The 25713-nt window shown below is 44.8% G+C and overlaps 1 long non-coding RNA gene across 24 annotated transcripts in view; it reads right to left on the bottom strand.

Moving 5' to 3' along the window:
• Positions 1-25713, bottom strand: part of LOC109547870 (uncharacterized) — a 155058-nt gene that overhangs the window by 53635 nt on the left and 75710 nt on the right. For 18 of the 24 annotated variants that reach the window (XR_012331453.1, XR_012331467.1, XR_012331455.1 and 15 more), the window contains 4 exons: positions 21838-25542; positions 16879-21503; positions 16466-16713; positions 14792-14898 (listed from right to left, as the gene is read on the bottom strand). This is a non-coding gene — a long non-coding RNA (uncharacterized lncRNA). The remainder of the gene's footprint in view (positions 1-14791; positions 14899-16465; positions 16714-16878; positions 21504-21837; positions 25543-25713) is intronic. The other 6 variants (XR_012331459.1, XR_012331449.1, XR_012331458.1 and 3 more) reach the window with 6 other exon arrangements.

Raw genomic sequence — 25713 nt, 5'->3', positions numbered from 1 at the left:
GGGGGAGGAGAAGTGGAGGTCAGATGGGACCAGTGCCCCTGAGGGGTGGCCGTGGGAGGGGAGGGGTTCCCGTGCCTGGAGGGACCCTCGGAGGTTTGGAGGATGGGGGAGGGGTGGGGGGTGGGAACACGGCTGGCCTTTCCCCTGCTCACTGAGGCCCCGGGAAGCCTGCTGGGGTCCTGGGCCAGGTCCTCCACCCTCAGGGGCCCCCTCCTGCCACATGGGTCCTAGGGGTGTGGGAGGGAGATGGGGTAAGAAGAGTAGAGATGAATGGGGAGGGAACCTTGGGGATCGGAGGATCAGGGAGGGAATGCAGCTTGCATTTCCCCTGCCCACTCGGGCCCCAGGGAGCCTGCTGGTGTCCTGGACATGGTCCTCTGCCCTCTGTGGCCCCCTCTGCCATGTGGGTCCTAGGGGCGTGGCAGGGGGTAAGAAGAGCAGAGGTGAACGGGGAGCCTGCTGAGGTCCCGGGCCTGATCATTCGCACTCCAAGTCCAGAGGCACTCCGGAGGCCCTCTGGCCAGGCTGAGCCTAAGCCCAGCCCCCCCGCCCCCCCACCCCCACCCCGCAAGGCCTTTTCTGGCACCTGGGTCCTAAGCCTAGGTCCCACCCCTGCCTAAGCCCCACCCCCACCTAAGCCCTGTCCCCCACAGCCAAGGCCTTTTCTGGCTTTTTTTTTCCTTCTGTTTTTTGCTAAAGTGGTTCTGTTTACCTTCTGGTTGTTGTTTATTTATATTTTAGTTTTTCTAACATATCTGTTAGTTTTCTAATCTTATTTTATTTTTTACTCTTTGTTATCGTTCTGCCCTTTTTTTTATTGCCACCCTGCACAGCTTGAAGGATCTTGGTTCACGGGCTGGGGGCTGGGCCTGAGCTCCTGTGGTGGGAGCACCGAGTCTGAACCACTGGACTTCAGAGAACCTCAAACCCCAGGAAATATCAATCAGAGTGAGGTCTCCCAGAGGTCCTCATCTTGGCACCAAGACCCAAGCTCTACCCAATAGCCTACAAACTCCAGTGCTGAAAGCCTCAGGCAAAACAACCAGTAAGACAGCAACACAGTCCCACCCATGAAAAAAAAAGACGGCTGGCAAAAAAATATGTTACTGATGAAGGAGCAAAGTAAAAACCAATAATGAATGGGAAATTCATTATTGAATTGGGAAATTCACTACCTCTCTAAGCCTTGCTTTCCTATTCACAATAGCCAATGAAGAGGAAATAGGCAATCTACCTGAAAAAGAATTCAGAGTAATGATAATAAAGATGATCCAAAATCTTGGAAATAGAATGGAGGCACGGATCGAGGAAATACAAGAAATGTTTAACAAAGACCTAGAAGAACTAAAGAACAAACAAACAGAGAAGAACAACACAATAACTGAAATGAAAAATACACTAGAAGGAATCAACAGGAGAATAACTGAGGCAGAAGAATGAATAAGTGAGCTGGAAGATAGAATGGTGGAAATAACTGCTGAGGAGCAGAATAAAGTAAAAAGAATGAAAGAATTGAAGACAGTCTCAGAGACCTCTGGGACAACACTAAACACACCAACATTCAAATTATAGGGGTCCCAGAAGAAGAAGAGAAAAAGAAAAGGTCTGAGAAAATATTTGAAGAGATTATAGTCAAAAACGTCCCTAACATGGGAAAGGAAATAGCCACCCAAGTCCAGGAAGTGCAGAGAGTCCCATACAGGATAAACCCAAGGAGAAACACAACAAGAAACATATTAATCAAACTAACAAACATTAAATTCAAGGAAAAAATATTAAAAGCAGCAAGGGAAAAGCAAAAGAATAACATACAAGGGAATCCCCATAAGGTTATCAGCTGATTTTTCAACAGAAACTCTGCAGGCCAGAAGGGAGTGGCATGATATATTCAAAGTGATGAAAGAGAAGAACCTGCAACCAAGATTACTCCACCCAACAAAGATCTCATTCAGATTTGATGGAGAAATCAAATGCTTTACAGACAAGAAAAAGCTAAGAGAATTCAGCATCCCCAAACCAGCTTTACAACAAATGCTAAAGGAACTTCTCTAGGTGGGAAACACAGAGAAGAAAAAAAACAAACCCAAAAACAAACCTAAAATAATTAACAAAATGGTAATAGGAACATACATATCAATAATTACCTTAAATATAAATGGATTAAATGCCCCAACCAAAAGACTCAGACTGGCTGAATGGATACAAAAACAAGACCCATATATATGCTGTCTACAAGAGACCACTTCAGTGCTAGGGACACATACAGACTGAAAGTGAGAGGATGGAAAAAGATATTCCATGCAAATGGAAATCAAAAGAAAGCTGGAGTAGCAATACTCATATCAGATAAAATAGATGTTAAAATAAAGACTGTTGTGAGAGATAAGGAAGGACACTACATAATGATCAAGGGATCAATCTGAGAAGATATAACAATTATAATATTTATGCACCCAACATAGGAGCACCTCAATACATAAGGCAAATACCAACAACCATAAAGGAGAAATCGACAGCAACACAGTAATAGTGGGGTACTTTAACACCCCACTTACACGAATGGACAGATCCAAACAAAATAAATAAGGAAACACAAGCTTTAAATGACACAATAGACCAGATAGATTTGATTGACATTTATAGGACATTCCACCCACAAGTGGCAGAATACACTTTCTTCTCAAGTGCACACAGAACATTGTGCAGGATAGATCACATCTTGGGTCACAAATAAAGCCTCAGAAAATTTAAGAAAACTGAAATCATATCAAGCACCTTTTCTGACCACAATGTTATGAGATTAGAAATCAATTACAGGAAAAAAAAATAGTAAAAAACACGAATACATGGAGGCTAAATAGTGTGCTACTAAATAACCAAGAGATCACTGGAGAAATCCAAGAGGAAATTTTAAAAAATACATAGAAACAAATGACAGTGGAAACACAATGATCCAAAACCTGCAAAAGCAGTCCTAGGAGGGAAATTTATAGCAATTCAATCTCACCTTAATAAACAAGAAAAATCTCAAATAAACAATCTAACCTTACACCTAAAGCAACTAGAGAAAGAAGAACAAAGAAAACCCAAAGTCAGTAGTAGGAAAGAAAGCATAAAGATCAGAGCAGAAATAAATGAAATAAAAATGAAGAAGATGATAGCAAAGATCAATAAAACTAAAAGCTGGTTCATTGAGATGTTAAACAAATTTGATAAACCTTTAGCCAGACTCATCAAGAAAAAAAGGGAGGGGACTTAATAAAATTAGACATGAAAAAGGAGAAATTACAACTGACACTGCAGAAATACAAAGGATTATAAGAGACTACTACAAGGAACTATATGCCAATAAAATGAAGAAATGGACAAATTCTTGGAAAGGTACAATTTTCCAAGACTGAACCAAGAAGAACTGGAAAATATAAACAGACATATCACAGGTAATGAAATTGAAACTGTAATTAAAAGTCTTCCAACAAACACAAGTCCAGGACCAGATGGCTTCACAGGTGAATTCTATCAAACATTTAGAGAAGAGCTAACACCCATCCTTCTCAAAATCTTCCAAGAAATTGCAGAGGGAGGAACACTCCCAAATTTGTTCTACGAGGCCACCATCACTATTATACCAAAACCAGACAAAGACATCACAAAAAAAGAAACTTACAGACCAATATCACTGATGAATATAGACGCAAAGATCCTCAACAAAATACTAGCAAACAGAATCCAACAACACATTAAAAGGATCATACACCATGATCAAGTGGGATTTGTTCCAGGAATGCAAGGATTCTTCAATATATGCACATCAATCAATGTGATACACCATATTAACAAATTAAGGAATAAAAACCGTATGATCATCTCAATAGATGCAGGAAAAGCTTTTCACAAAATTCAACACCCATTTGTGATAAAAACTCTCCAGAAAGTGGGCATAGAGGGAACCTACCTCAACGTAATAAAGGCCATATATGACAAACCCACAGCAAACATCATTCTCAATGGTGAAGAATTGAAAGCATTTCCACTAAGATCAGGAACAAGAGAAGGATGTCCACTATCTCCACTCTTACTCAACATAGTTATGGAAGTCCTAGCCTCAGCAATCAGAGAAGAAAAGGAAATAAAAAATACAAATTGGAAAAGAGGAAGTAAAACTGTCACTGTTTGCATATAACATGATTCTATACATAGAAAATCCTAAAGATGCCACCAGAAAACTACTAGAGCTAATCAATGAATTTGGTAAAGTTGCAGGATACAAAACTAATGCACAGAAATCTCTTGCATTCCTATACACTAAGAACAAAAGATCAGAAAGAGAACTTAAGGAAACAATTCTGTTTACCATCACAACAAAAAGAATAAAATACCTAGGAATAAACCTACCTAAGGAGGCAAAACACCTGTACTCAGAAAACTATCAGACACTGATGAAAGAAATCAAAGATGACAAACAGATGGAGAGACATACCACATTTTTGGATTGAAGAATCAATATTGTGAAAATGAATATACTACCCAAAGCAGTTGGGTATTATACTACAGATTCAATGCAATCTCTATAAAATTACCAATGGCATTCTTTACAGAATTAGAAAAAAATATTTTACAATTTGTATGGAAACACAAAAGACTCTGAAAAGCCAAAGCAATCTTGAGAAAGAAAATTGGAGCTGGAGGAATCAGGCTCCCTGACTTCATATTATACTACAAGTCAACAATAATCAAGACAGTATGGTGCTGGCACAAAAACAGAAATATAGATCAATGGTACAGGATAGAAAGCCCAGAGATAAACCCACACACATATGGTCACCTAATTTATGACAAAGGAGGTAAGAACTTACAATGGAGAAAAGACAGCCTCTTCAATGAGTGGTGCTGGGAAAACTGGACAGCTACATGTAAAAGAATGAAATTAGAACACTCCCCAACACCATGCACAAAAATAAACTCAAAATGGATTAAAGACCTAAATGTAAGACTGGACACTATAAAACTATTAGAGGAAAAACATAGGAAGAACACACTTTGACATAAATCACAGCAAGATCTTTTTTTGATCCACCTCCTAGAGTAATGAAAATAAAAACAAAAATTTAAAAATGGGACCTATGAAACTTAAAAGCTTTTGCACAGCAAAGGAAAATATAAACAAGATGAAAAGACAACCCTCAGAATGAGAGAAAATAGCCTCCCCTTTCTCCTCCCGCTCCGGCTGGGCTGGTGAGCCAGAGTCTGCCTGAGTTGGCTGGAGCTGTTGCCATGACAAGCATTTTCTCAAGAAAGCTATGCTGTTGAAACCGTCTAAAGCTGGGGGTTAAAAGGGGGCACGAACTTCCTGGGGAACCATCCCTCTGAAGAGAGTAAGACCAGAGACACCCACCCAGCTCCCCTGCACCCTTTCCTTCCAGAAAACTGAGAGGTCCTTCCCTTTGGGAGGGCTGGAGGAGGAGACCCAGTCCACTCCCTGGTCGTGGCTGGAAAGGCAGAAGAGACCAGCCAGCATCTCCGGCATGGTTGCCACATTGGACCGGTGGGTGATCACCCCCACCCTACCCCTGTGCATGGACAGCCAGAGGGAGATTCCCGCGTAGAGAAGCCTGGATCTTTGCTAGAAAGAGAGGCTCATGGTGCTGCAGCCAGGAGTCAGTGCTGTGCCTCTGAGGTGGGAGAGACAACTTCAGGACACTGGTCCACAAGAGACCTCCCAGCTCCACATAATATCAAATGGCGAAAATCTCCTAGAGATCTCCATCTCAACACCAGCACCCACCTTCACTCAACGACCAGCAAGCTACAGTGCTGAACATCCTATGCCAAACAACTAACAAGACAGGAACACAGCCCCACCCATTAGCAGAGAGGCTGCCTAAAATCATAAGTCCACAGACACCCCAAAACACACCACTAGATGTGGACCTGCCCACCAGAAAGACAAGATCCAGCCTCATCCACCAGAACACAGGCACTAGTCCCCTCCACCAGGAAGCCTACAAAACCCACTGAACCAACCTTAGCCACTGGGGACACCAAAAACAACGGGAACCATGAACCCGCAGCCTGCAAAAAGAAGACCCCAAACACAGTAAGATAAGCAAAATGAGAAGACAGAAAAACACACAGCAGATGAAGGAGCAAGATAAAAACCCACCAGACCTAACAAATGAAGAGGAAACAGGCAGTCTACCTGAAAAAGAATTCAGAATAATGAGAGTAAAGATGATCCAAAATCTTGGAAATAGAATAGACAAAATGCAAGAAACATTTAACAAAGACCTAGAATAACTAAAGATGAAACAAACAATGATGAACAACACAATAAATGAAATGAAAAATACTCTAGATGCGATCAATAGCAGGATAACTGAGGCAGAAGAATGGATAAGTGACCTGGAAGATAAAATAGTGGAAATAACTACTGCAGAGCAGAATAAAGAAAAAAGAATGAGAAGAACTGAGGACAGTCTCAGAGACCTCTGGGACAACATTAAACACACCAACATTCAAATTATAGGGGTTCCAGAAGAAGAATAGAAAAAGAAAGGGACTGAGAAAATATTTGAAGAGATTATAGTTGAAAACTTACCTAATATGGGAAAGGAAATAGTTAATCAAATCCAGGAAGCATAGAGAGACCCATACAGGATAAATTCAAGGAGAAATACACCAAGACACATATTTATCAAACTGTCAAAAATTAAATACAAAGAGAAAATATTAAAAGCAGCAAGGGAAAAACAACAAATAACACACAAGGGAATCCCCACAAGGTTAACAGCTGATCTTTCAGCAGAAACCCTGCAAGCCAGAAGGGACAGGCAGGACATATTTAAAGTGATGAAGGAGAAAAATCTGCAACCAAGATTACTCTACCCAGCAAGGATCTCATTCAGATTTGATGGAGAAATTAAAACCTTTACAGACAAGCAAAAGCTGAGAGAGTTCAGCAACACCAAACCAGCTCTACAACAACTGCTAAAGGAACTTCTCTAGGCAAGAAACACAAGAGAAGGAAAAGACCTACAATAACAAACCCAAAACAATTAAGAAAATGGGAATAGGAACATACATATCAATAATTACCTTGAATTTAAATGGATTAATACTCCCACCAAAAGACACAGATTGGCTGAATGGATACAAATCAAGACCCATATATTTGCTGTCTACAAGAGACCCACTTCATACCTAGAGACACATACAGACTGAAAGTAAGGGGATGGAAAAAGATATTTCATGCAAATGGAAACCAAAAGAAAGCTGGAGTAGCAATCCTCATATCAGACAAAATAGACTTTAAAATAAAGACTATTAGAAGAGACAAAGAAGGACACTACATAATTATCAAGGGATCGATACAAGAAGAAGATATAACAATTGTAAATATTTATGCACCCAACATAGGAGCACCTCAATACATAAGGCAAATACTAACAGCCATAAAAGGGGAAAATGACAGTAACACATTCATAGTAGGGGACTTTAACACCCCACTTTCACCAATGGACAGATCATCCAAAATGAAAATAAATAAGGAAACACAAGCTTTAAATGATACATTAAACAAGGTGGACTTAACTGATATTTATAGGACATTCCATCCAAAAAAACAGAATATACATTTTTCTCAGGTGCTCATGGAACATTCTCCAGGATAGATCATATCTTGGGTCACAAATCAAGACTTGGTAAATTTAAGAAAATTGAAATTGTATCAAGTTTCTTTTCCGACCACAACGCCATGAGACTAGATATCAATTACAGGAAAAGATCTGTCAAAAATACAAACACATGGAGGCTAAACAATACACTACTTAATAACGAAGTGATCACTGAAGAAATCAAAGAGGAAATTAAAAAATACCTAGAAACAAATGACAATAGAGACACGACGACCCAAAATCTATGGGATGCAGCAAAAGCAGTTCTAAGAGGGAAGTTTATAGTAATACAATCCTACCTTAAGAAACAGGAAACATCTCAAATAAACAACCTAACCTTGCACCTAAGGCAGTTAGAGAAAGAAGAACAAAAAAACCCCAAAGTTAGCAGAAGGAAAGAAATCATAAAAATCAGATCAGAAATAAATGAAAAAGAAATCAAGGAAACGATAGCAAAGATCAATAAAACTAAAAGCTGGTTCTTTGAGAAGATAAACAAAATGGATAAACCATTAGCCAGACTCATCAAGAAAAAAAGGGAGAACACTCAAATCAACAGATTTAGAAATGAAAAAGGAGAAGTAACACCTGACACTGCAGAAAGACAAAAGATCATGAGAGATTACTACAAGCAACTCTATGCCAATAAAATGGACAACCTGGAAGAAATGGACAAATTCTTAGAAATGCACAACCAGCCAAGACTGAATCAGGAAGAAATAGAAAATATGAACAGACCAATCACAAGCACTGAAACTGAAACTGTGATTAAAAATCTTTCGACAAACAAAAGCCCAGGCCCAGAGGGCTTCACAGGCAAATTCTATGAAACATTTAGAGAAGAGCTAACACCTATCCTTCTCAAACTCTTCCAAAATATAGCAGAGGGAGGAACACTCCCAAACTCATTCTACAAGGCCACCATCACCCTGATACCAAAACCAGACAAGGATGTCACAAAGAAAGAAAACTACAGGCCAATATCACTGATGAACATAGATGCAAAAATCCTCAACAAAATACTAGCAAACAGAATCCAACAGCACATTAAAAGGATCATATACCATGATAAGGTGGGGTTTATTCCAGGAATGCAAGGATTCTTCAATATACGCAAATCAATCAACGTGATACACCATATTAACAAACTGAAGGAGAAAAACCATATGATCATCTCAATAGATGCAGAAAAGCTTTTGACAAAATTCAACACCCATTTATGATAAAAACCCTGCAGAAAGTAGGTATAGAGGGATCTTTCCTCAACATAATAAAGGCCATATATGACAAACCCACAGCCAACATCGTCGTCAATGGTGAAAAACTGAAAGCATTTCCACTAAGATCAGGAACAAGACAAGGTTGCCCACTCTCACCACTCTTATTCAACATAGTTTTGGAAGTTTTAGCCACAGCAATCAGAGAAGAAAAGCAATCCAAATGGTAAAAGAAGAAGTAAAGCTGTCACTCTTTGTAGATGACATGATAGTATACATAGAGAATCCTAAAGATGCTACCAGAAAACTACTAGAGCTAATCAATGTATTTGGTAAAGTAGCAGGATACAAAATTAATGCAGTGAAATCTCTGGCATTTCTATACACTAATGAAGAAAAATCTGAAAATGAAATCAAGAAAACACTCCCATTTACCATTGCAACAAAAAGAATAAAATATCTAGGAATAAACCTAACTAAGGAGACAAAAGACCTGTATGCAGAAAATTATAAGACACTGATGAAAGAAATTAAAGATGATACAAATAGATGGAGAGATATACCATGTTCTTGGATTGGAAGAATCAACATTGTGAAAATGACTCTACTACCCAAAGCAATCTACAGATTCAATGCAATCCCTATCAAACTACCACTGGCATTTTTCACAGAACTAGAACAAAACTTTTCACAATTTGTATGGAAACTCAAAAGACCCCGAATAGCCAAAGCAATCTTGAGAACAAAAAACGAAGCTGGAGGAATCAGGCTCCCTGACTTCAGACTATACTACAAAACTACAGTAATCAAGACAGTATGGTACTGGCACAAAAACAGAAAGATAGATCAATGGAACAGGATAGAAAGCCCAAAGATAAACCCACACACATATGGTCACCTTATCTTTGATAAAGGAGGCAGGAATGTACAGTGGAGAAAGGATAGCCTCTTCAATAAGTGGTGCTGGGAAAACTGGACCAGTACATGTAAAAGTATGAAATTAGATCACTCCCTAACACCATACACAAAAATAAGCTCAAAATGGGTTAAAGACCTAAATGTAAGGCCAGACACTATCAAACTCTTAGAGGAAAACATAGGCAGGACACTCTATGACATAAATCACAGCAAGATCCTTTTTGACCCACCTCCTACAGAAAGGAAATAAAAACAAAAATAAACAAATGGGACCTAATGAAACTTCAAAGCTTTTGCACAGCAAAGGAAACCATAAACAAGACCAAAAGACAACCCTCAGAATGGGAGAAAATATTTACAAATGAAGCAACTGACAAAGGATTAATCTCCAATATTTATAAGCAGCTCATGCAGCTCAATAACAAAAAAACAAACAACCCAATCCAAAAATGGGCAGAAGACCTCAATAGACATTTCTCCAAAGAAGATATACAGACTGCCAACAAACACATGAAAGAATGCTCAACAACACGAATAATTAGAGAAATGCAAATCAAAACTACAATGAGCTATCATCTCACACCAGTCAGAATGGCCATCATCAAAAAATCTAGAAACAATAAATGCTGGAGAGGGTGTGGAGAAAAGGGAACCCTCTTGCACTGTTGGTGGGAATGTAAATTGATACAGCCACTGTGGAGAACAGTATGGAGGTTCCTTAAAAAACTACAAATAGAACTACCACATGAACCAGCAATCCCACTACTGGGCATATACCCTGAGAAAACCGTAATTCAAAAAGAGTCATGTACCAAAATGTTCATTGCCGCTCTATTTACAATAGCCTGGAGATGGAAATAACCTAAGTGTCCATCATCGGATGAATGGATAAAGAAGATGTGGCACATGTATACAATGGAATACTACTCAGCCATAAAAAGAAATGAAATTGAGCTATTTGTAATGAGGTTGATAGACCTAGAGTCTTTCATACAGAGTGAAGTCAGTCAGATAGCGAGAGACAAATACTGTATGCTAACACATATATATGGAATTTAAGAAAAAAAAATGTCATGAAGAACCTAGGGGTAAGACAGAAATAAAGACACAGACCTACTAGAGAATGGACTTGAGGATATGGGGAGGGGGAAGGGTAAGCTGTGACAAAGCGAGAGAGAGGCATGGACATATACACACTACGAAACGTAAGGTAGATAGCTAGTGGGAAGCAGCCACATAGCCCAGGGAGATCAGCTCGGTGCTCTGTGATCACCTGGAGGGGTGGGATAGGGAGGGTGGGAAGGAGGGAGACGCAGGAGGGAAGAGATATGGGAATATATGTATATATATAACTGATTCATTTTGTTGTAAAGCAGAAACTAACACACCATTGTAAAGCAATTATACTCCAATAAAGATGTTAAAAAAAAAGAATGAGAGAAAATATTTACAAAGAAGCAACAAAGGATTAATCTGCAAAATATACAAACAGCTCATGGAGCTCAATATCATAAAAACAAACAACTGAATCAAAAAATGAGCAGAAACCCTAAACAGACATCTCTCCAAGGAGGATATACAGATGGTCAAGGGGCACATGAAAGGATGCTCAACATCATTAATTATTAGAGAAATGCAAATCAAAACCACAGTGAGGTACCACCTCACACCAGTCAGAATGGCCTTCATTTAAAAATCTACAAATAACAAATGATGGATAGGGTACAAAAAAGGGGAACCCTCCTACACTGTTTTTGGGAATGTAAATTGGTGCAAAAGCAATATGGAGGTTCCTCAAAAAACTAAAAATAGAGCTGTCATATGATCCAGCAGTCCTACCTCTGAGCATATGTCCAGACAAAACTATAACTCAAAAAGATACGTGTATCCTTATGTTCATAGCAGCACTATTCACAATAGCCAAGACATGGAAACAACCTGGATGTCCATCAACAGATGAATGGATAAAGATGTGGTACATATATACAATGGAATATTACTCAGCCATAAAAAAGAATGAAATAATGCCATTTGCAACAACATGGATAGACCTAGATATTATCATACTAAATGAAGTAAGTCAGACAGAGAAAGAGAAATACCGTATGATATCACTTATATGTGGAATGTAAAATATGACATAAATGAACTTATTTATAAAACAGAAACAGACTCACAGACATAGCCAACAGACTTGTGGTTGCCAAGGGGGAGGAGGGATGGGAGTGGGATGGATTGGGAGTTTGGGATTAGCAGATGCAAACTATTATATATAGAATGGATAAACAACAAGGTCCTGCTGTATAGCACAGGGAACTATATTCAGTATCCTGTGATAAACCATAATGGAAAAAATATAAAAAAGTGTGTACATATGTATAACTGAATTACTTTACTGTACAGCAGAAACTAACACAACATTGTAAATCAACTATACATCAATAAAAAATAATAAATTAGAATATAATTTCAGAAGGTCCAATAGGAGCTCTAGAAAGAGAAATCAGAGAAAGTAATTGGGAGGACATTACCAGAGGAATAATATAAGACATGTGAGAAAATAGAAGAAATAACATAAGAAAAGTTCCCAGAACTGGAGGACATAATGCCCAATCCAAAGAATGCCAGAAGGACTATATCAGTGCAATCAACATGAACTCAGACTCAGCTAAATCAGACTGGTCTTCTCCCTCCAGTATAGATTTAAAACTTTTGGCTGTCATATCACTAGCGATCCCTTTTCAATGCCTGTCCCCAGTAGCGAACAACTTTCTCCCCTGTGCCCTAAATCTACTTTGTGCTGGGGCTGGCTCATATCAGCTTACAAGAGCTGATAATTTGTCAGGAATTTTGCAATGTGGTTGTGTGATATTGTGATTTATAACAAGACTAGCACAGAGCTTCTAAATCCCTTAAGTGGCAGAGGGATAAAGGTGTCTTTTGTTATGTTAATGAGGTGACTTTTGGGATGTCCCTAGGTCACCTAAGGATGGAGGCTGGTTGCAAGAGGAAACAACCCTGTGACTGGGGTTGGAACTTTCAATGCCACCTGTCCCACCCTTTGACCCCTGGGGAGGGGAGAGGGGCTGAAGGTTGGATCAGTCACCAATGGCCAATGATTTAATGAACCATGCCTATGTATGAAGCCTCCACAAAACCCCAAAAGGATGGAATTTGGAGAGTTTCCTGGTTGAACACATAGAGATTCAGGTAGAATGGCACACCTGGAGAGGACATGGGAGTCCCTCCCACATACCTCACCCTATGCATCTCGTCCATCTGTTGGTCCTAAGTTATATCTTTTTATATAACCTGGTAATCTAGTCAGTAAAATATTTCTCTGAATTCCCTGAACTGCTCTAGCAAATTAACTGAACCCAAGAATGGGGTCATGGGAACCTCTGATCTATGGCTGGTCAGTCTCAAGCACAGGTGACAGTCTAGACTTGTGACTGGTATCTGAAGTTGGGGAGGGGGCAGTTTTGTAGTGCTGAGCCCTTAACCTGGGGGATCTGATGCTGTCTCTGGGTAGATAGTGTCAGAATTGAGTTAAACTGTAGAATGGTCAGGTTGTGTCTTAAGAATTTCTGGTTGGTGTCAGGACAACTGTCCCCCACCCCCATGCACATACACCCATACATTGGAGTTAGTGATCAGAACTACCTTTTAGGTTGTTAAATACAACCATCACTATATAAACTTTCAATTAAATTATCTTAATAGCAAAAATAACGGATACTCAAAACATCACTTCCTAATGATTTTACACCATTTTATAATTATCTATGCTCTTGAAGTTATCTGTATCTGTATGGTGGAAATACCATCTAAAATCAGGCTACTGGGGGCTTCCCTGGTGGCGCAGTAGTTGAGAGTCCGCCTGCCGATGCAGGGGACGCGAGAAAGTGCCCCGGTCCGGGAAGATCTCACATGCCGCGGAGCGGCTGGGCCCGTGAGCCATGGCCGCTGAGCCTGCGCATCTGGAGCCTGTGCTCCGCAACTGGAGAGGCCACAACAGTGAGAGGCCCGCGTACCGCAAAAAAATAATAATAATAATAAAAAAATAAAATCAGGCTACTGAGCATCTTTCTTGACTCTGCATTGATGACATCACATTGGTAGTTTGAATTCGACCACAGTGAGAATATTTACACTGCAGAAAGTGGCAAACAGCACAAACCAGGGCTTTTTCCCCCAGATTGCCAGTGGTTAAGCATATACCACTATATCACTACTTATACAATTCTTTGCATATTCCTCTTGGATATACAGTTGGATGAATGGGCCGATTGCTGGTTGGTTGGTTGGTTATGTGGCTGGTTGGCTACCTGGCAGTGCGATTGGAAGGCCCCTCCCTTTCTGACAGTCCCTGGAGCCTAAAGACCACATTCCCAGTGCATGAACAGCAGAGCAACATGAGGGCCTGACTCTAGCTGCCAAATGTCTGTTCTTAGCTAAAAGTATCATCAGTCGGCTCAGTCTTGCCTAAACACGGAGAAGTGGCAGCTTGCTTGGAGAAGTGGGATATCTCCACCGATATTGCTAGGAGAAGGAAAGCCTTCCTTGCAGAGGGAAGAGGCTGCCTTTTAGTCTCTTCATGCCTGTAAGTGGCCTTGGTGTCAAGCTGTCCCCTGCCCGTTTCACTGCCCGCCACACACACAGCACTGGAGGCTGACAGCACCACGCCTCACTGACATACTCCTCACTTTCATGGAGCCTTGCTGGCAGCTAGGCAAGTGAAGAGCTAGGTACACAGCTCAGATTATACAGAAATTGCTGGTAAACTCAGGCAGTCACTGGTGCAACAGAATATGAAGGGACCGGCATAATCAGGAACTCCCTAATAATGACAGGTGTGAATGGCAGCGGGCTGTTGTGTGACCTGCTTCCACTGGAGAAACCAAGCACGGCACCCTTAACCCCCCAGTACCTGCCCCCGCCCCCACCCCATCTTGCTCAAGAATGTCAGGAAACACCTCCTACCGTTTTCCGGGCTCCTGGAAATGGTGGAGGGCTGGGTTCTCATCCCAGCTCTGTTTCTCTGTGACCCTGAGTATGTTAATTCATCCCTCTGGGCCTCAATTTTCCATCTGTAAAGGAACGGAATGAGCTTAGATCAGCATCTCTCAGAACATGTTAATGGCTATTTAAAAAAAAAAAAAAATTTGTGGTCAGAAGTCAGAAGGTTTCTTGGACAAATGTTCGGAAAATCCTAGCCCCATACTGGATCCCTTTCTCAGAGATTTGCAGTGTTCTTGTGTACATATTAAAGGCTCTGAGAAGTCCTGCAGGAGAGAACTATGTCTATTTTTATTCTAAGATGTGTCAAATTTATTTCATCACAGAATCCTTTTTAAAGAATTGCTGTTTTAGAGTATCTTCAAGGATGGGTAAGAACCTTTTGCAGGTAGGGACCATTCGGTATGACCTGGCTGATTCCAGGGATAATTGTGGTCATTTCATGTTTATTTCCAAGTCACTGGCCACAGGGTAAAGTAAAACAGGATGGAAAAAACAGTATGGGCCTCCTGTGTTCCAGGCGCTTTTTACATCTCTCATGTTATTTAAACCTAATGAAAAACTCTGAGAGGAGGGCATATTGCACCAATTTAACAGATGAGGAATATGAGGCTTTACTGATATTAAATTACTGACTCAAAGCTTCACAGTCAGCAAGTGGTGGAGCTGAGATGTGGCCAGAGCATCTGATTCTGAGCCCCCTGCCCTTCCCTCCCCACCGTGCATCTCCCAGGAGGGTAGAGAGGCCTGGGATCGGCTTGTGTTCTTTCTCCCTTTCTGGGCATGAGCTGCAGCTGTTCCCATCGCCTTCTGGGCCCGGGCAAGCCCTCCCCATGCATGGAGCTCCTCCACTCAGCCCCCCAGGGCAGCTGCCCCTGCAGAGCTGTTTGGGCCCTGGCCCCGTCTCTGTGCCACGGCTGCTCTGTGGCCTGGCTGCCACCCCACACCCCAGGCTCACCAAGTATTTGGTCTTCCTGGGTTTCTGCTTGGTGTCCAGCACCTCACCCGCCGCAGGAAGTCTCCCCCAGTTCTCCCGTTGCCCTCCCTGTGCCCCCTCCCCGTTCTCATTCCTGGTGCCCGTCATAGTCGGCCTTATATTACAGACATACATGTGCTTGCTTCCCCTCACGACTGGTTTTTTTGTTTTTCTTCGTTATTTTTGCGGTACGCAGGCCTCTCACTGTGGTGGCCTCTCCCGTTGCGGAGCACAGGCTCCGGACGCGCGGGCTCAGCGGCCATGGCTCACGGGCCCAGCCGCTCCGTGGCATGTGGGATCCTCCCGGACCGGGGCACGAACCCGTGTCCCCTGCATCGGCAGGTGGACTCCCAACCACTGCGCCACCAGGGAAGCCCCCCCGCTCAGGAGTGTTTGTTTGAGTGGTTCAAGAGCCCTGGCTGCTGGCTCAGGGGTTACCGTGGAAAGCCTGGGGTCAGCCCAGCACTTCCCCGAGTGTATCAAGCTTCTGGGACCCTGTTCCCGGCCCCTCTACACCCCACCCTGATCCCACAGACCCTCATGAGTGTGGGCACCCCTGGGAGACAGAAGAGTGAGTAGATGGAAGCTTGGTAGATAGAAGAGTGATACTGGCGTCAGAGAGACCAGCCCTGGCCCTCCACCTTCACCTCTCTGAGCCTCACCTGTGAGACGGAGACGCAGGGTGGGCCTGAGAACTGAAGGGAAAAATGCACTTAGCGTTCTCCGCGGCCGGCTCTGCACACAGTGAGCGAGTGATTCGCGTGGTGAGGACGAAGCAGACGGCGCTGCCGATGACGACTCGGGGCAGAGCCCTCCGGAGCTGCTGCAGCACAGCCTCTCTCGGAAATGGACTCTGAGATGAAGAGCAGCCTCTCGGGGTCGTACAGCCAAGAGCTGTTAGGAGCCACACCTGTGCGGGGGCGGGGAAGGGTGGACGCAGGATTGCATAAGGGAAGAAGTGGAAGCTTCAGCTGACTCCAGGGGCTGGGAGCGGGGGCGGGGGCGGGGTTGCTTCGGTGTTGTCCTGTGTTGGGGGGAGGGGCCAGACATTTATACCACTAAGTTGATCACTCACCCACTGTGGGACGGCCCCGGAGGGAGGGGAGATCTTGCTCCAGGCAGGTTTCTTCGGCTCAGCCCAGCCTCACGGGCCGCGTGCAGGCTGCTGTCTGACCATGCTCTTAGCACCAGGGATGATGAATCCTTCTTTCCTAAGGGGGTCTGAGCAGCTCCTGGTGATGCCCGCCCCAGAGGTCCTTGAGCGAAGTGGTTCTCAAACCCACATCACCTGGAGGCTGTGTTAAACCATCACTGGAGCCCCAAGTGCTAGAGTTTCTGTTCAGCGGGTCCCAGGTGGGCCCGAGAATTTGCTCCCAGGTGGTGATGCTGCTGCCACCCCAGGGGACCACATTCTGAGCACACTGTTCTAGTCTCATCTTTTTATACCCGGCACACAGAGTATTATTTGGGGACTGTGTGAATATCCTGCTCCTCAAAGACCTCTCACCCAATGGTTTTAGCATCTATTGACTTGCAGGTGTCCATTATTCTATCAGTGGTTGCAAATGGTGCTTTGCTAATTCTCTAATTCCTTCTGGATTAGAGGAGCTTTCTCTCTCTTTACTTTACCCTTTAGACCAATGGCTCTGTATTTGAATTACCTGCGAGCTTTTAAAAATGATTAGTGCCTGCATATATACAATGGAATATTACTGAGCCATAAAAAGAAATGAAATTGAGTTATTTGTAGTGAGGTGGATGGACCTAGAGTCTGTCATACAGAGTGAAGTAAGTCAGAAAGAGAAAAACAAATACCATATGCTAACACATATGTATGGAATCTAAAAAAAATAAAAATGGTTCTGATGAACCTACGGGCAGGACAGGAATAAAGATGCAGACGTAGAGAATGGACTTGAGGAGACAGGGAGGGGGGAGGGTAAGCTGGGCTGAAGTGAGAGAGTGGCATGGACATATATACACTCCCAAATGTAAAATAGATTGCTAGTGGGAAGCAGCTGCATAGCACAGGGAGATCAGCTCAGTACTTTGTGACCACCTAGAGGGGTGGGATAGGGAGGAAGACGCAAGAGGGAGGAAATATAGGGATATATGTATATGTATAGCTGATTCACTGTTACACAGCAGAAACTAACACACCATTGTAAAGCAATTACACTCCAATAAAGATGTTAAAAAAAAAGAAATGATTAGTGCCTGCCCTCCAAATTCTGATTTAATTGGTCTGGTTGGGGCTTAAGCATCAATTTTTTTTAAAGCTCCCAGGTGATTCTGCTGTGTAGGCTGAGAGCCTGCTCTGGGTATTGGAGAGCCATGGAAGACTTTGACGCAGGAGAGCGAAGACCCCGTTGGAGTTTTAGAAGGGGCCCTCCAAGGAGGGCTGGGGGCAGGGAGCCGAGCAGAGTATTGAGAATGCTGTTGCAAAATCCTGCTGAAACACCATGAAGGGGAAATCAAAGGAATAAAGTTCATGTGCAGAAGCATTTAGATGCTGCAGTCCTGGGAGATGTCTTTGAGGAAGTTGTGGGCTGAAGTTAATAAGAAATGAAGAGATAACCTCTTTCATATATGTGACTGGGCCTGTGTGTCTAGCGTTTTTGCGTTCCTCAAAACTACCAAACGTAAAATAGATAGCTAGTGGGAAGAAGCCGCATGGCACAGGGAGATCAGCTTGGTGCTTTGTGACCTAGATGGGTGGGATAGGGAGGGTGGGAGGGAGGGAGATGCAAGAGGGAAGAGATAATGGGAACATATGTATATGTATAATTGATTCACTTTGATATAAAGCAGAAACTAACACACCATTGTAAAGCAATTATACTCCAATAAAGATGTTAAAAAACAAACAAACAAACAAAATCACACTTAGAAACGTCTGGGAAGACAGAGAAGGACCAAGGGTGAGGGTGAGGCGTGTGCCCTCACCTCGTTTGCTCTCCAGCCCCTGAGCAGCCAGCCATCTGCCCCCACCCCGGAAAGCAGCATTAAGACACAAGAGGGAAAACGATCCTTTTGGCTTAAGGTTCTTATTAGTTTTAAGATTACTCATTGTGGGGCTTCCCTGGTGGCGCAGTAGTTGAGAGTCTGCCTGCTGATACAGGGACGCAGGTTCGTGCCCCGGTCCGGGAGGATCCCACATGCCGCGGAGTGGCTGGGCCCGTGAGCCATGGCCGCTGAGCCTGCGCATCCGCAGCAGCCTGTGCTCCGCAACGGGAGGGGCCACAACAGTGAGAGGCCCGTGTACCGCAAAAAAAAATAAGATTACTCGTTGTGGTTGGCTTTGTGCTGCTATTTATTTAAATTACACTTACAGCTATCAACCACGGCATGGAGGTGGGAGCCCAGGATTTGGGGGAGGGTGTTACACTGCTCAGCGCCCCGGCAGAGTGTGATGGGACTGTGGCTGCCGGGGCTGAGCCCATCGCCCCCAGACAGACAGACTCCAGGGCAGCTCAGGAAGGCCCATCTGGGTGATGGGGTCTGGCTTGGCGCCTCTCCTTTGCAGAAGGGGCCCTTCCTGGGCATCTGAAACAGTCTCCACTAGCAGGTTTCTTAAAGGACTGCAGCTACAATCACTGAGAGACGGACCCTGGGTTGTTTCATGGACGCTTCTCCTTAGCTCTGCAAACCCCTCAGGGAAAGGCCTGGCCTAGAGCACTGCTGAGAGGCTGCCATTCCTTCGCATACCCCCAGCCTTCGAGACTGCCCTCCCAGGGCCCAGTGTATACCACAGGCACTTAGCGGCATCCTCTGGCCCAGCATCTCACAGCCACAGCTGACTTCATTCCATCAGGAGGTCACTCCAACTCGTCTCTCATACCCAAGGAGCGTGAGGGGTACCCAGGCATGGCGGTCACGCCCTGGGTGCACCCAGTAGTCAGAGAGCCAAGACCTGGGTCAAGGATTATATGTGACACGAGTGACAGGGCACAGACAGTGTGTCACAAGTATTGGAGGACCGTGGGGGAGGGAAGATGAATGACAACTCCTTGAAGAAAGTAGCATCCGAGGGGCTTCCCTGGTGGCACAGTGGTTAAGAATCCGCCTGCCAGTGCAGGGGACACGGGTTCGAGCCCTGGTCTGGGAAGATCCCATGTGCTGCAGAGCAACTAAGCCTGTGCACCACAACTACTGAGCCCGTGTGCCACAACTACTGAAGCCTGCACTCCTAGAGCCCGTGCTCCACAAAAGAAGCCACCGCAATGAGAAGCCCGCACACCGCAATGAAGAGCAGCCCCCGCTCGCCGCAACTAGAGAAAGCCCATGCACAGCAACGAAGACCCAATGCAACCATAAATGAATGAATGAATGAATGAATGAATGAATGAATGAATGAATAAAGTAGCATCCAAGTAGGGTCTTGGGATGCTTAGGACAAGCAGTACTGTCTCTCCAGGGAAGCCAGTCTCCTACGTAAGCCCTTGTCAACAGAAGGTGCCAGAAGAAGGAGTCTGAAGTCCCAGGTTACATCTGTGCATGGTTATGGGAGCCTGTGGCACACAAGGCCCCTTCTCCATTGCTAAGACCAAGAAGTGACTGCAGTCCTGGTTTTGCCCCTGCCCTTGCTGTGTGACCTTGGGCAAGTCACTTTCCCTTTCTGGGTTTCAGGTTCCTCATCTGTTGAAAGGGGCAATGCCTGCCTCTGTCCTCCAAGAATTGTTGGGCAGATCAAAGTTGCTGGCCTATGGACCCAGTAAAGAGCCATTGGTTGAATATGGGGGGAGAACAGTTATTTTCATCATGAGGTAGAATCCTTGGGTCCCTCCCTCCTCGCAGGAGATTTGCAAATCTGGGGCAGTGTTTTTTCCTCATAGCCGGGTCACCAGATTTCGTTTTCTTTCTCCTCCTTCAGCTCTCCATCCCCTTCAAAAGATGAAATTGCCTGCCACCCAACTCCAGAGGAGTGCTGTGAGGTTCAATGAAGTAATACTTGCAAAAACCATCTGGCTATGAAACCAGCTCCTTTCATTGCTTTCCCTGGGCTCTGCATGCCCACCTCCCTGCCCCCAGAGAGGGAGCTGGGTGGAACCCTTGCCAGGCCCCCAGCTTCAGAGGCCCCTCCTCCCCACACTTTTCTCTTGCAGCCCCAGCTCCGGGTCCCTGGTACTTTGTCCTGGGTCCTCTGACACCCCAGAGCAGGTCCCTTCATACACTACCAAGCCTTGGCCACCTGGCCCTCTACAGGCCAAAGATTCACCCAAAAGGACCAAGCTCTTTTCTCTCCTTGGAGTTTTTCTCCCTTTCTTAGAGAATGTCAAAGAGAGAAATGGAGTTTAGAAGAAATCAATGTCTTTGGATGGAGGAGAACTTGCTGCATACACAGTAAATCAATTTGGCACAAATTTACAGAGCACCAGCTGTGGGTGGAGCCCTCAGCCCTGGAGGGAATCAGAGTTGAATCAGCCCCCTCTGGGCCACGGAGAAGATCACGGGCAGGAGGGGAGATCAACACAGGCATTAGTAATTCATATTTAAGCTGAAGAGTGTTGCCAAACCAGAAAACCGTTTACCCCTCTCAGCCGCCTCCTCCTCCTTACCTGTGGTATGCTGGCAATAATACCTACCTAGAGGTGATTGTGCAGAAAACAGGAAATGGATTTTTTTAAATGCATGTGAAAGGACTTTGCAAGTAGCAACACACCATCTGGCAGCGTTTCTTGGAGGAGGCTGGATTTGCACCTTGAAAAATGGTGTAATATTAAGTTTGACTGTTAGTACCAGAGAAATCCAAAACAGCAAATGACTTAAGCAAAATACAAGGCTCTTTCTTTTCACATAACTAGCCAGAGGTAGGTGGCCTAGTGCTAGTATAGCAGCTCCATGAGGTCAAGAACCCACAGTATCCTTCTGCCTTGTTGCTTTTCTATATATTGCTTCAGTCCCAAGATTACCTCATGGTCCAAAATGGCTGCTCCAGTTCCAGCCATTAAACCCACATTCCAGACACCAAGGAGGAAAAGGAGAAAAGGTCTATCTCTTCCCTTTAAATAAACGTCCCTGAAATGGCACTTACCTGTTAACTAGATGTTAGTCACATGGCCATATCTACTGTAAGAAACGCTGGGAAATGTAGTCTTCCTTCTGAGTGGCCATATTCTCAGCTAAATATCCCATGGAACAGTGGAGAACAGATTTTGGGACCAAAAAGCCTCGGCTGCTACAGGTGGGCGGGCCTCTGGCTGCTTGCAGACTTTGTCTTCAGCTCTCATTTCCTTTTGCTTTAAGGAGCCCTCTTTCTGCCCCTCCCATCTGGTATCCAGATGAATGAACCCACAAGAGCTTGGCCGGCTGTCTCTGACTTCTGACTTCCCTGGGAAAGCACAGAAAGTTACCTACACCATTTCAGCTGCTCCAGAAAGAGCTCTTCCAGGAGGAGAGGGGTGTAGTGGGGGATTGTCTGCACAACCTCGGTGGCATGAACCCATTGATCTGAAGATTTGGCCCCGGACAGGAGGGGTCCTGTCTCTGAGGCTTCTCTGAGGCCCCAGGCGGGAAGGCTGACCCAGGAGCTGAAGGAGACACACACCCCTCCTCTCCCCACGGTGAGGAAGGAGATTCTGTCTCTTGGACCTACCTCCACTTTTCCCACGTGGACAGGGGTGGCCTCGCCAGGCCCCGGGCCCCTCCACCTGCAGAGGAGAAAACCTGGAGAGGAGCTGGATGAGTTGCAGAGAGAAGTTGTCCGGAGGATTCCATCTCTGCCTGCCTTGGGGCATCCAGGCTTCAGGAACATGGGAGGTCCTGAGAGGCTCTTGGCGTTCATTTCCCCTGCCCACTGCTGCATGGCTTCTTACACAGACCTCCTCACATAGCTCAGGGCCTTGTCCTGGCCCCGTGCCCGCCTTACCCCTGTCCTCCCACAGCCTTGTGAAAAAGCCTGTCCTACCTTTGTTTATAATGATCCCTGGCCTGGAATGTACCGACCCCCTGGCTAAAATCGACTAAATCGACTAAAACCGACTAAAATCCTAGATTTTTCTCAGCTATCTGTTTTAGCATCTCAACTTTTTTCCTGATAATATTTTCGATGCCTGAGAACGTTTGGTGTTTTAGCTTTTTACTGTATCTACCTTGCGTACAGAAGGGCATACATAAGTGTACAGCTCGATGCGTCTTTGCAAACAAGACATACCTGTGTAACCACTCTGTCATTTTTCAAGTCCTGATTTCTCCAAATAAGATTCCATCTAGAGGAGAAGCCCCAACTGTGGGCCCAGATCAGAGCCTTCGTTAGACTCACCAGGCCTCACAACAAGCTAAAAGTAGGTTTAACTCTGTTACTTGTGCCGAAGAGGAAATACAGGCTCCGAGAGTCTGGCCGCCAGGCTGGTCAGAGGGCTGGGGCTCAGACCAGCGACCCCGACTCCGACCCCCAGCACCAAGTCTGACCTCTTCTTACTGCCCCTGCCCGCCTGGCCCAGCTCACTGTATGGCATGACCTGCTCTCTGGTCTTCCTGGAGCTGATGTGCCTGAAGTGTGGGCCCCAAACAGTGGATGGGTGGACAGATGGATGGACGGACGGATGGATTGACAGGGATGAGAGTGGCAAGGACAGCAAGTCTATACTTTCCTTCCCCTGCGGGTGTCCTTGGAGGGCCTTATGTTGTCCAGCCAGGGACCCTGTAAACTTGTCTTTGGGCATCAGGCAGCACACTGCCCACTTCCTTGCTGAGAACTCCGTCAGTCCACTGGGAGACCAGAGCCCACATATATCGATTCTCAGGTAACAAGTAGCATTTACCAGGCACCTGCTGCATCCCTATCATCTGCATCGGGCTGGTCCATCGCTCGGACATTTAACAATAGCACGGCAATACACTGACCAGTGAGAAGGATGCAGCCATAGAGCTGGAGCAGAGTCCTGGAGGCTCTGCTAGGCCAGACATCACCCTTTAGCAGCCAGACAGGGAGCTGGGGGCGTTGGAAGAGGTGCTGGGCATCTAGGGGTGGGGGGCACTCTAGGGCTCAGGCAGCAACTGTACGGAAGTTTTTCAGTATTTTCACAACTGACCTGGACACACAAGTGCACCCTGAGTGCCCATCAGCCCTGCTTGGAGACCTCGTGAAGAAAAGATCTATTCTTCGCTCCCAGAGAGCTTGTGACTGAGCTGAGGAGACAGGTGAGAGGTTCACAGCTGGAGAGAATCAGTGCTTCGGTCTCAGCTGGCCGGTCCATTTGCTTGTCCACCCTTGTATATCACAGCCCTGCTACCTGCCAGGCGCTGGAGGATGACTATAAGATGGTCCCTGCCCATAGGAGGGCACCGATTACAGGAGGAGTGAGGCAGCTACACAGACAACCACAGTTTAATCTCATTTGGGTTGATACGCTGAGTTTGAGATCACTTCAGAGCATCTTCATGGGAATTCCCAAGCTTAGAGCCTTACGGAGTCACTTTTTCTAATTCCCTGTATTTCAGATGGGGAGACTGGGGTCCACAGCAGAGAAGTTACACACTCCAGGATGGAGGACGAAGGCAGAACCACACTTCCTCGCCCCCTCCCCTGCCCCCTCGGCCCCTCCCCATGTACCACATTTTGGATCCAATCCTGGAAGCAGTAACTTCAAGGAGGTAGAGAAGCTGCTGGGGGTCACATGCTGACAGCTTGACAAAGGGGCAGGTCACAAAATTATAATAAGCCAACAACAGCAGGAACTCAAATGCAGGACTCTCGGGGGCCACCTGTGTAGGGGCACTTGCTCCACCCTCCCCAGTGGGCCTGAGCTATCAAATTATGCTCAATTTTAAAAACTGAGTAGAGTTGATTTATAATATTGTGTTAGTTTCAGGTGGACAGCAAAGTGCTTCAGTTATATATATATTTCCAGATTATTTTCCATTACAGGTTATTATAAGATATTGAATATAGTTCCCTGTGTTGCCATATTACAGCAAGTCCTTGTTGCTTATCTATTTTATGTTTAGTAGTGTGTGTCTGTCAGTCCCATACTCCTAATTTATCCCTGCCCCGCCCTCTTTCCCCTTTGGTAACCATAAGTTTGTTTTCTGTCCATGAGTCTGTTTTTGTTTTGTACATAGATTCAATTGTATTATTTTTTAGATTCCACACATAAGTGGTATCATACAATATTTGTCTTTGACTTCACTGTTTTGTTCAATTTATTTCAGAGTATAAGGTGAGTACAGTGTTCTTCTGACGTTTTATATCTAAATTATAAAAAATATGTTTACACTTTGGAATTGTCTTTACTTGTCCGCCACAGTCACCTCTGTGGAACCCCTGTTTCCTGGCAGGGTCGATAGGGGATTTTCCAGGAACTCTGCAGCGCTCTCCTGTGAGAATCACATCGGGAAGCTCACTGTCAGTTCTAAAGGCCCAGTTACAGTATAGATCAATCACTGATTTACCAAAGTGTACAGGATCGCCTTTACTTACTCTGACCAGGGCACTCTTTTGAAGGAAAATGGATTTTGGATGTAAGTGCTCTGTGATGACTCCATGTTCCTGGGACATAAGCCACTCAAGGCCCTTGAAAGCAGAGATTCAGGAACCAGTGGCCAGGTTCACCAAACAGGTAGGGGCCCCTTCCCACCCTGAGGGGTGCCCCACTTGCCAAGGGATCGTGGGGTGCTGGCAACCCCTGGGCCTGCCTCTTTCTGCCACACTTGTGTCACAGGGAAGTTCCAGGTTTCTCTAGAGATCATCTCAGCTGCTTGGAATCCTGCCCTTTGACCTGTCTGGGCTGGCACAGGCCTGGAAGGAAAGGAAAATAAATAAATATCAATCCATTTGGTCACGGGCAAAACATTTATCTTTCAACAGGAAGCTTCCCGAGGAAGAACAGTGGAGGGGTTTGGAGCGAGAGCACTGTGTGAAACTTGGCCTGTGCAGGCCTTTGCCTGTCAGGGTTAGTGCCTGGCGTGC

This window comes from Tursiops truncatus, chromosome 4 (genome assembly GCF_011762595.2).
Source record: "Tursiops truncatus isolate mTurTru1 chromosome 4, mTurTru1.mat.Y, whole genome shotgun sequence".
Classification (NCBI taxonomy): Eukaryota; Metazoa; Chordata; class Mammalia; order Artiodactyla; family Delphinidae; genus Tursiops; species Tursiops truncatus.
The sequence above is the reverse complement of the archived record's forward strand: the minus strand, read 5'-3'. Positions and strand labels throughout refer to the sequence as shown.